We start from the raw sequence: 12,878 nt of genomic DNA on the forward strand, positions 1-12,878 counted from the left end.
AACACAAAATACAAAGCTACAACAGATTCTGTGGTCAAATGGGACTAATACATTCAAAATATCTTAAAGTGGCGCGTCTTATATATGGGGGCTAGACCAAAACGTGGACCTATATAAACAAACTTTGGTAGAAATGCTTTTTAGCCTCTGCAGACACAAAATACCAAATTACAACCAATTCGGTAGTAAAATGGGGCACATATCTTAAAAATTCCTTAAAACGACGACGCGTCACTTTGTATGGTGGCAATAACGTCGACCAGATATCCATTCCTTCGTCGAATACTAAGGAAGTTTGAAGCATTCTACGACATCACTCATGGAAAATTTATTTATTTTTAACAATGCATCACATTTCTTAAGTCATACCCATCATAAGTTTTATAGTATTCAATACTGTACTCTATACAGTTTCCGGATATTCTGCTAAATAACCGGGCATACTTCCCGTTTTAGTTTTTTTTTTTTCATTTAATAGAATTTTTCTACTATGATAATCATCACACAACGTACATATCTAAAAATAGATACGGTGTCTGATTGTTGCTAATTAATTGAGGGGAACTGTAAGCAGACACGGTAGCCACACTTGCACATCGGTATGGAATATAGCTGCAGGTGGCATTGCCAGAGGTTAAAAATACCAGAAATGAAAAAAACACAAAGCAACAAATGTATTTCTACAGTGGGAATGATGCTAATTAATGACACACAACAATTTAGACAAAGATAAAAACCACAATTAAATGTTAGTGTTATATTATGCGGCGCACAGACAAACATTCCCACATCTAACAGATTTTTCACTGTTTCTGTATGTATTTAACTATGAGTACAGCATGGTATGGGGTAACAGATTCATCCCTTTTATCATTACAATATTCAGAATGGTAGGTTTGATGAGCCATAAAATGGGTAGAAGGGGATGATTACCGTAAGATGTACGAATGATTGTGAAAGAAATGTGGCATAAGCCGGTGGTAAATGTGGTTGCCGGTATGCTAAAATATATATTAATCCAAAAGAAACACGCAACATGTTCATAATTTCTTAAAGGAAGTAACAAGTAACATCTCTTGGGGGAGGAGGATTTCCGTAAAATCGGCAATTGTATCTGTAAAAGTTTCTTATTCTTTATAAATATCTTTAAGCTTTCGTGATAAGTACTAATTAACTTCATTTCGACAGAAAATTTCCACTAAATTTCATTTCCACGGAAACGCAATTTTAAGGAGAAGAAGGAGTGATAATCAGGTCGGCATTGTGGAACTAAATAGCTTTCTAATGTATAGACTTCTTCCATGGTCTGACACTATCAGAAATTAGAACTTCTCAGCTTTCCATTGATGTATGATTTTTGGGTGTAGCTCACAAACTAGCGAAAATATGACTTTGCGAAAACAAGTCTCCAAGTCTAAATTTCGGTGTGATAATGACGTTGAAACGAAATCGGGAGGAACCGTTATATGGTGGATATATGACGGCGATCTATATCAACAAATTCCAGGTGGAACGTTTAATACCCTCAATGAAGACTAAATACAAATGTAAGCCATTTCGGTGGGATATGAAGCCAGGACCTTCAAAATACCGAAAATCGAGAGTTACGTTTCTATGGCGGCTGTATGTAGACGTGGACTGACCTATGCTAATAATTCTCTTCAGGAAATTTAAGTTGGGAAGTTGAATACCACCCAACGATGAATAAATACCAAATTTCAGCATCAACATCAGCTTTATTCCCCTCATGCTCCCACTGAAGACAAAGAAGGAGAAACAGACCAAAGATATAAATTTACGAGTGCTTAGAAGAAACAGCTGGCCTTTGTCCTGCCATTAAAAGTTATTCTAGGAGATTTTAATGTCAAAATTGGAAAGGCAACAGTCAGGCCTAACAGTCAGGAAATTCAGTCTCCGCAGTGAAACATCTGACAATAGAATTAGCTGATAGACTTCGCAGTGACAAAAAACACGGTAGTTAGTAGTACCAGATTTAAGCATCTCGACATTTATAAGGGCACGTGGCTATATTGATCCAGACTAAAAACAAAAAATCAAATTGATCACGTTGTGATAGGTGGAAGACATTCATGGAGCGTGTTGGATATACGATGGTTCCGAAGAGCAAACTCAATTTTTAAATTTTAAATAAAACACAGATATTTAAAAAAATCGTGAAATTTTATTATATCGTAATGTATACAGAATGAGGTTACGTATGGAACAAGATATTGTGCAGATGGCGGCCGCGGCTTTGCTGTCACACACGCGATCTTTTGAACGTTTTGCTTAAATGCAGTGTCAAATTTCCTCTGTTAAGGCTTGAGACGTCGTCGGCTTATTCGCGTAAACCATCGACTTAAAAAACCCCAAAGAAAGAATCTAAAGGTGTTAAATCGCACGATCTAGGCGAAATGGTCTCCAAAACGCGAAATAACACGACCGGGAAAGAATGATGCAGAAATTGAATTGTTTCTCTGGCTGTATAACATGTGGGCCGTCTTGTTGAAACCACATGCCCACCACATTCATTTCTTCAATTCTAAGCAAGAAAATACAGGCTATCATTTCACGATACTGAACGCTATTGACTGTTCGCCCTTGTCCTGCCTCATTTTCATAAAAAAGGTCCAATGATTCCTCCAGCCCAAAAACCACACCACGCAGGGACACGTTGAGGATGCATTTGCTTCACTCGAATCACTCGAGGATTTTCCTCACCCCTCACCCCAATTGACGAAGCCATCAAGATGGAAATGGGCCTCGTAACTGAAGATGATTTTATCGGCAAAATTAGCACTTTTTTGTTGTCTCTCCAATACCAATGAGAATGCGTTGTTGATTCGTGTAGCGCTCCATTTTTACTAACCTCGTACCTTCTACTAGCAAACAATCACAATTGTTCAAATGTCAAACAATGACACTTCGAATGGAGGCAAATTTAAAAATTGCGTTCTAGTTGGGACACCCTTTATTTTGTTTGAAGCTCAAAAGTGTGGCGGAGGATATACTGGAAGGAATTGACCGACATAGTCTATTTTGGAAGTATATCTTATTTTGGGAGTCATTCCTTTCGATAGATATTATGGCCACAAGTCATTTCACTTGGAGGTCTTGGGCCACGATGTCAGGAAGCATGGAATTGTCCACGAAAAACATAATATCGCTTAAACAGAACCACAAAGAGTAGCATCGGTATATATTTCCAAAATATATTCGAACACTTCGAGCACTTAAACAAAAATATTGAAAGTTTGTGGGGGAGTTACCCTAAGAAGACCGATATTGACAATTTCTGAACCTGTAGTGCGATTCTCTAACTTATTTTTTGAGTCACCGACAAATGTCGACAAAATTAAAACGCAAAATTATGAATGAAAAGTTTAAAAAAATGACAACACTGTTGCTATCGGTAAAATTTTATGACTTCTTTCTTCTGGTCGCTAACTTACAGAAAAATATCGTTAATTACCGTATTTATAAGCATTTTAATTTTACCGATTTTTGTCGGTAACTCAAATAATGTGTTAGAGAATCGCACTACTGGCCTATGTATCGTAGAAATATTACGATGAGGAATGAACCGACCTTCTACGTGCAAGGCGGGAGTGCATACCATTGCACCACGGTGGCACCCGCCACCGGTGGTTCAAATTTGGTGTGATAATCAAGGTTAAAAGGTACGGTTGACATAAGGAGGTGGTTTGGGAAAAGTGTACACATGTGCACGAAAAGTGCTAAATTTGATACAATTATGATTTGGGCGAACGGATAGAGCTGGAATCGTGAAATTTTGAACTAAGGCTACTGTTGGACTTAAACTAAGACTTAAACTAAGTTCGGACAAAATATTACGATGGCCAAATTTTAGACCATTTTTTACATTTTTCGGGCTATTTTCTCAGGAAATATGGACTTGTCTCTGGTAAAACTTGTACAGTAGTAATGGGGGCAGCGAATACAAGTAGTTACAATAAAAATCAAAGCGATTCTAGAGCAGGTCTTAAATCGAGTGATAGAAATTTCGCGATGTATGGACAAATCAGTTACTCCCTTCATGAGTCACCGTGCGCACAAATTTTCCTAAAATTTTCGAACATAAACTAAATTTGAATAAAATATTACGAAGGCCAAGTGTGTGAACAAATCGGCTCATCAGTTCGAGTATTATCGTGCGCTCCAGTTAGCCAGACAGACAGACGGACGGACATTGCTAAATCGATTCCAAATTTTCTGACACAGATTTTGTCCAAACATACTTGGGATCTAAATCATTATTTCATTATTATTTACACCTTAAAAGTTTTTGCGGATTCTGAACCTACAATGTTCATAGATGAGAAAAATCAAAACACCAAAAAAAATCGCCAGAGAGCAGTTTAAATAAATCGCAATCAAAATTCACATTTTTAGGGTTTTTTTAGGTTTTCCCGATTGTGCTGGGAACATATGCTCAAACTTATGTATGTACATACAAGAAATTAAATCAAATTACTTAAAACTAATCCAAAACCTATAAATTCAGCACATAAAAACCGACTTAATCTTTTGGTTGTAAATGCCAAAACCGCAAATGTTCGCAAAAAGGCTAAACAGTTTTGATATCTACAAACTATTAGATTCATTTTTGGACTAGAGGCGAATCCTGCATGGAAAGTAACTAAAACTTTAAGGAAATCCATACATCTATATTAAATATTTTCGTTTTTAACAGTATTATAACTAAAATATTTGGTAACTCATGCAAATTAGAGAAATGTTTAAAAGTAGGAAAAACGAAGCTTAGGAGATTTACTAAATCATTCAACATAAGTTAAGGCTTGAATAATAGTTCTTTGTTTTATAATATAATCATTTATAATATAGTCATTTTTATTATTATTTTATTATAATATAATAATTTTTTTATTTTAAAATCAATTTTTTTCTCCAAATGTAGTCATGTCTGCAAGCAAAAATGGCAAAAATAAGTTGTGTTTCGAAAAACTTGGAATATTTAGAAGCGATTTGCTTCTTTGAATTTGTAAAATGACGGCATGATTTTTTTGATATTTGTCGTTGCCACTGTACATCTGGAAGTACGCTATATGGGGGATATACAGAGACAATTTTTGGTGGAGTAGTTTCTGACTGCGGGGAATCTCAAATGTCAGGTTTTGGGTAGTTCAGTCAAAAAACCAGTAAGGAAAGGATCAAAGTCGGACAGGACCGACTATATGATGCCCTACACCACTGTGAATATGGACCAAATTCCGTCGCACATTCCAAATTCCATCAAAATTTGACAGGTATATGGTGTTTGGTTTGTTGGGGCGTCGCCGTGGTGCAATGGTATGCACACCCGCCTTGCACGCTGAAGGTCGTGGGTTCGATTCCCCGGCCAGTTAACATCAAAATTTTCAACGGTGGAAAAATACCCCTCAGCAATGTTGGCGACATTTCTTGAGTATTTCAGCCATGTAAAACTTCTACAAAGTGGTGTCTTAAGACACGCCGTTCGGACTCGGCGATAAACAGTAGGTCCCATATCATTGAGCTAATATGAATCGGGGTGCACTCACTGATATGAGAGAAGTCTCCCTTGTCCCGTATAGGATGTTTGTTGAACAATTATATTATATGGTGTTTGGTGCAGTGAATACGTGAAATCAGGCGAAAAAGTGTATGCAAGCTACAACCAAATCTGAACCCTTTTGATATAATTTGGCACATTATTTTTTTAGACCGAATCCAGTCACACATTCCAAATTTCATCGAAATCGGAAATATATAGCTTGTTTGGTGCAGCAAATACGTAAAATCGGCCGAAAATATCTATGGGAGCTATATCCAAATCTGAACCGATTTTCACCAAAGGCAATAGCGTTCTTCCTATGGCAAAAAATTATATTCCGCAATTTTCAGTTGAAGCGGATAATAAATGCAACCTGTACGTTTCGAACGGACGGACGGATATGCATAAATCGACCCAGAAAGTGATTCTATGTATATGCCTAGAAGAACTATGGGTCTATCTCGTTTCCTTTTGTATGTTACATACAAATGCACACAGACATAATACCCTTTACCACAGTGTGGTGTATGATATAAAAATGTGGAAATATACTAAAATGTTTTGCTAATGAACTGCTTCCACACTGCAATAAAAAAGAAAATCAAAAACCACGTTTTGAAAAAGTGTCCGATTTCACTCAGAAGTCCCCATATATACTTTATTGGGTCGCAAATACCCAGCTAACAATTTTTTCCGAATTCGCTTCGAATTCGGACAGAATTTCTGACAAAATATCCGATTCTGATGCCGAATTCGTACTGAATTCGGTACAAAAGTTGTATGGACGTGGTCACCGATTTCGGAAAGAGTTTTCTAAGAAAATTCTTAAAAAATATTAGAGTTTCGCGACGAATTATGTCCGTATTCGGAAGTAAATTCTTGGAAAATTCGGAGAAAAATTTAGATTTTCTGACAGAATTCGGTCCGAATTCGGAAGAAAATTCTGGAAAATTCGATGAAAAATTTAGATTTTCTTAAGAAAATCCGTCCGAATTCGGAAAGAAATTCTGGAAAAATTCTGAGAAAAGTTCAGATTTTCTGGAAAATTCGGAAAAAATTCTGACGCTCACGCCACGTGTCGTACTGTACAGAACAAACCCTATTCAGAGACAATTTTCTTTAAATGTGCTATTTATGGAAGATTCTAATTTCAAACTTTCTAATGATTTTGCTTGTTGTTATCATTTTATGATTAACAGTAGAACAATATGCAGAAGTATACTTCTACATATATGTTGAAGCTATCAACACTAGCTTGAATTATTATATGTAGCATTTATATTAAAAAAAATTTTTAAATTGTATATGCGAATTTTATGATCAGTCATTTTGTTCTTCGACATCAAACAAAAAAAAAATCCCTTAGAAAATCGATTAGAAATCGGAACGAATTCGGAATGACGATTCTTAAGATTCTTTAGAAAATGTGCAGAGATTCTTAAAATAAACTTATAGAAAATCGGTCAAATTTCTAGGAAAAGATTAGAGAAATCGGCGACAATTCTAAAAAATATTCAGAAAATCTCAGAAAAAATCTGATATCAGAGCCCTCGGAAAAAATTGTTAGCTGGGTAAGTATTTTAATGCGTTGCAAACGGAAAAAAACCTAAATATACCCACCGTATTACTATAGTCCTTAAATACTAATCTTGTTGTAAGAGTTTTCACTCCTCCAAAAAAGTCCTCTCAAGAAACCTTTCTTAAATATGATACCAAAATATTGCTACTTGTGTTATATCCTCTACAAAGTTCATCGGGGTTATCATCATTATCGAACGAATAGAAGGATATTTATGGCAAATTAACAAATTTAAGACCCCTAAGGACTTGAAAACAACAACGTTAGCTTTAAAACCTCTCCCCCAAGTACCAACGAATAGCAATAAAAACAATTACTAATCTATGATAAGAAACAGCTTTTATTTACGCTCCAGTCATGGCAAAAGATGAAACCAAATAAAGGATATGTAAAGCATCGCTAAAGCGTATTAAAAGGGTATTCCGCGTAAACTTCTAACACGCACACAATCAACATGAAAATGTGTAAAGTTACAAATGTCAGCAAAGGGATTTTAAAGGATTCTATAATATTTGAATATGCACACAACACAACACACACACCTACACTAATACATTTTCCACCAGTCGAAAAACCTAAAACGCTGGCTATACACAAATCAGCACATTTAATAAAGCTCCAAACCGGGAGAAAGTTACAAGAAAAAAGAGAACAACATGCCAGTGAGTTATGAGAGTTGACTGAGTGGATGAGTAAATGTAAAAAAGTAGAACAATTGCAAAGAATTTATTCCTGTCACAGATGTCAAAAATATGTTACATTCAACAAAATCATATGTTTTGCTAAGAGATTCCAATGCACTATACAAAAAAGATAAATATTGTAATGTGGCTGGGAGAGAAATACATGGCAAGAGAGTAAATCTTATAAATGAGATGAAATTTCGGTTATTTCTCCGAGTACTCAATTAATTTTATTGAGTGCAAAATTCAATTGAGCACCCCAACGTATGCTTTCCCCAAAAACACGTGCAGTCGTCCACCTCATAGAGCAAACAAAAACAAATGACAACAGAGAATTACATTTAATTGTGTCAAATTAGAAGAACAAATGTAGCGGAGTGAACAAATGTGATGAACATAAGGAAATCAAAAATTTAGGGATGTCAGACGTAGTTGAAATGTGGAAATTATCTAATATCTGGAAACCTGTAATTTGGTAGACATATCAATTTATGGAACTACATATTTAAATGTTTTATACCCTCCAACCATGGCACAATTACCAAGGTAGTGGTATCACACTGGCTGTTCGAATATGAAGTGTCAAATCCCTGTATAAAAAAGTAATTTTATTGCAATTTCCCCAACAACATGAAAAAAGTTTTGACATAACCTATTAAAAATTTTACAATACCGCTACCTTGGTAATTGTGACATGCCTCCATCATAATACGGAGAGTATATTAAGTTCGTTTTCCTGTGTATTACATATGTACAACATACATATATTCTTGATCAGGGTAAAATTCTGAGTTACTTATGCATGTCCGTCCGTCTGTGGTTATACCTTTCGGAAATGTGTGAAAATTGGTATTTAATTTTCGTTGAATTTACAAAACCTTCATGAAAAAAAGTATTGTCGGCGTAGGTCTACGCTTGGTAATGCCCCATAGAACAGAACACCCAATTTTCGGTATTTAGTAGGCTTTAGCCACATTAATTAGTCTTTCCTGCTGGTACGTTTTTATATCTAGCCCAAGTACCAGATAGTTAGTCTTCTGTGGCGGCATAGAACATTTATTCATAGAAATTTCGGTACAGCACTCCTTGTTTTGATAAGTGACAGAACAGTAGAATGTAAACAGCTGCAAAATCCATACCAGATACCTCCATCAAGGAACCCATGGTATGACCACGAAAATACGGCATTAAGGGCTAATCTACAATCAGTACCAACGCACAGCGCACGAAAGTGGTATCGGGAGAAAAGAGGAGAGAAGAAACGTCCTGTCCACAGGAAAGGTAAAGACAGCAATAAACCTGCCTAAGAATAATAAGGCACCAGAAGCCAATGGCTAACCAGCCGAGCTGTACAAGGCCGAAGGCGTGACGCTAATCAGCTAGTTAACACAATATGGCAGGAAGGCCGCGTACCCGATGATTACAAGTCTAGGTCAAGTCCACAAGAAAGGAGATAACTCTGCTCAATTTATTGGGACATAAGTCTGCTCCATATAGCATATGAGGTTGTGCCTGGGATATTGTGTGAACGACTAAATCCTATGGCCATACCAATGCGGCTTGAGACCATTGACCACATATTTGCCTTGTGCAAATCCATGCATATCAACACTTACCATCTTTTTGTGGATTATAAAGCAGCCTGTGACATTCATATACGTTCAAACGTATTCAAAGCCATGTCTGAATTTGGTATTTATGCAAGATGCAAACGTCAAAAAATGACACAGGGGGGGATGCGCTGGGTCTTTCCACCATATGGTAATTGCAATGGCTCTTACGTAATACCCGATAAGACAACGAAAACATGTGATTGTCTCCCTTGGTGTCATGGGGAGGCACCCTGTTGCTGCATTCTGACAAGAGGTAGACGTTAAACAGTTCCGGAGATATCACCTCACCTTGTGGAACTCCCTGTTTCACTCCACGGGGTTTGAACTTCTTGTTCCCGAATTCCACGTACGACTGGCATCCACACATATTAAGTCAACCGCCACCATCACTGTTCTATCACACGGCTTTATCCGGTTGGTTAGGTTTGGGGATGTGCAGCCACTAACTTGTGACTGCGTCACTCGGAGACCTTCCGGTCCATTGTGATCTTCCAGTTGAAAAAAGAGGAAAAAGCTGTAAAGAAAAGAGGAGATGGAAAAGGGAGGAGAGAGGGAAGAAATAAAAAGAGGAACTTATTAAAAAATAAAGAGCAAATAAATTACAGAAAGTTTAAGAGGGGAGGAATAGTTTTAGAGAAGGGAAAAAATTTAATTTTGATGGTAGGCAGAATATTTGAAACATTATTTACGCGTTCAGGTTGCGCTGCCCCAGCCACTTCAGATTTTTGATGATGTTGTAGATCACAGCAGGTTCCACAGTTGAGTAGAAAGTTAGACAGGGCTGGACAACGACACAGGAGGTGCTCGATCGTCTCCAACTCCTCCTCATCCTCACAGAGTCTGCAGTAGTCAGTAACATCCATTTGATGGTGAAGGCCCTGATATAGCAGTGTCCAGATGATGATGTCGTTACTCTAACTTCAGCTTTACTCAGGTTCAACATAGAGTTCGTTCTTTTGACTGAAAGAGACGGCCATATGGATCTTGCCACAATGCACCTAGGTTCATTATGCCACAATTCACTGGCTCTTTCGTCAGAGAACGCTTCAATTTTTTGGAAGAAATGACAAATGGGTGGTTTGATGAAGTCAGCGATAGCTAGATCTGTAGACTGCGAACCTCGTCTAGATAATTCATCTGCTCTTTCATTACCCAGATTGTCGCGGTGTTCTGGTACCCAGCATAGCCGAAAGCCGTTAGTTAGCGTGCCCAAGGCTGGTCTACACTTAAGGGCGACATCGGATTAGATGTTGCAGGATTTGATGGCTTTAAGAGCCGCTTGATTATCCACAAAGATAGTCACCGGTTTAAAGATTACTGCATCCAAACTTTTTATCAATTCCGCTGCCTTCCAAATCGCGAAGATTTCAGCCTAGAAGACACTACAGTTGCTGTCTAGCCTATAGGTGTACTCAAGAGACGCCAGCCCCGGTACCTTCCTCCATCTTGGAACCGTCTGTATAAAAAGCCAGACCGTCCAGAGGGGGGTTACTGCGATTCCAGATATCGTCAAATCTCAGGACTGGTGATATATAGTCGCTCAGTTTCCCGCGTTGGTCCACATATATACCTGATTCGTTCAGGATACATCCATGCCCATAGGCACAACCGCGCCAGAGATCCTGTTCATGCAGCCGTAGGGCACTGCGAGTTGGCTGACACTTAATGCTGAGACACAGTGGTTTTAAGTTCAGCATTGCGTTCAGAGCATCCTGTGGCAACTCTTTGCATCTTGTCAAGCCTACTGGATGTCGATTTTTGACGCAGTTTTTAAAAGCTGCACTCCATACAGTGTTGGTGGTACAAATAAGCCGAGCTTACGCTTTCTCGTAAACATTACCAGTTCTGTCTTGGTTGGGTTTACTCCAAGGCCATTGGCATTAGCCCCGCGCGACAGCGTCGATAATGCTCGCTGCATAAGCTCCGAAATGGCTCAATGAAGCCAACCACCTCATACAAGGCAGACTCCACAGATTTGCCTTTGACATAGGCGTGCTGTGAGTTGCTTATAGAGGCGGTGTCTACATGGCTCCTTATCTCCAGATCGATCAGTCTTTCGAGAGTCTGAAATAGAAAGGATGAGAAACTGATGGATCTGTAGTCCTTTGGGAATGTAAGTAACTTTTACCTCTTTCCACAGACCCGGTTGAGTCCTCGGCAAATACGTTTGGAGATGGCATGCAGCGCTGTTGTCGTGCTGCTTTCGGAATCCATGCAGATGATCGGCAAATGGATAGCCAATGACTAAGTCCACCTCGGCACCATCATAAACACAGCAAACAACATCAGTTGTGAAATAAGAAGAACGATATTGGCTAATAAATGGCACTTTGGATTAAGTAAGCAGTTTAAAACAAAGCCTGAGTCCTCTCCAACAAGCAGACAATGTTGACGAAGTCTTAGCGTTCTAAGCCACTGCCAATCTATCAAACTTCCGAACTGGAAGGCGTTACAAGTCATTAAGAAGGATTCTATGAAGACCAGAGACACTAGGCTGACTTGATAGTAAAAAGGCTTAAAAATATACAAAATAAGATAAATGTCAAAAATGACCACGAAAACGCGACAAAGTCGATTAGTTGTCAAAGAGATTCGTACCTAAAATTTTCTGAGCGACATTTTTGCGCGACATTTCGAAGCTGAAAAACGTCATCTTGTGGTACTTTTTTAGCGGTTTTTAAAATAAAGGACGAAAAGGACATTGAAGGAAGAGAGTAAGAGGGTCGAAATGCTCTACAAAAATAATCCTCATTCGATTTGACTCAAGATATGTCATCTCATATATAAGCTAAAACAAGAGTTAACAAAGATATAACGCTAATTTCGGATGTCTTACAGGGACTTCAGCAGAAACTTCATCACGCCATAACTCGTAAGTTCGACTCACGGCGGATCTGTACTTCGCGATTCTTAATATACTCACCAAATGCTTTCATCAACAAAAGGAATTATCTCTGCCCCAGATTTTCACCTCCATTTTGTGTCACAGTGTAATTTTGACGTTCTGGTCAGGGATTTAACCGTAGACCTTCTGAGTGTAAGGCGGATGTGCTTACCATTGAATTACTGTGGCTCCCAGCTAAAACCACAATTTTGGTAACCTATAGATAATCCTTAAAACCTGTGCAATCAAGATGTTCCGTTATATGGAGGCTATCAACACGTGGGATAATAAACCTTCCTTCATCTCAAAGTTGAATAAGTTACAACATTCATATACGGTCACTATTGTCTTCTCTATCAACCGAAGAGGCTATGTTTTAGCTTAACTTACCCTTTATAGGTATAGCGATATTTTCACATTGTGGGTTTACGAGGAGTTGCATACAGCTTCCCATCAAAAATTCCATAATACAATTAATTTCCCAATTTTGAAAATATTTTCTTTATGGAAAAAAAATTTTTTGCAGCACAAATTTTCATTGTATTATATGATGCTACGGCAACAC

The sequence above is a fragment of the Musca autumnalis genome, unplaced genomic scaffold, assembly GCF_047663935.1.
Source record: "Musca autumnalis isolate F117 unplaced genomic scaffold, ASM4766393v1 scaffold_4, whole genome shotgun sequence".
Classification (NCBI taxonomy): domain Eukaryota; kingdom Metazoa; phylum Arthropoda; class Insecta; order Diptera; family Muscidae; genus Musca; species Musca autumnalis.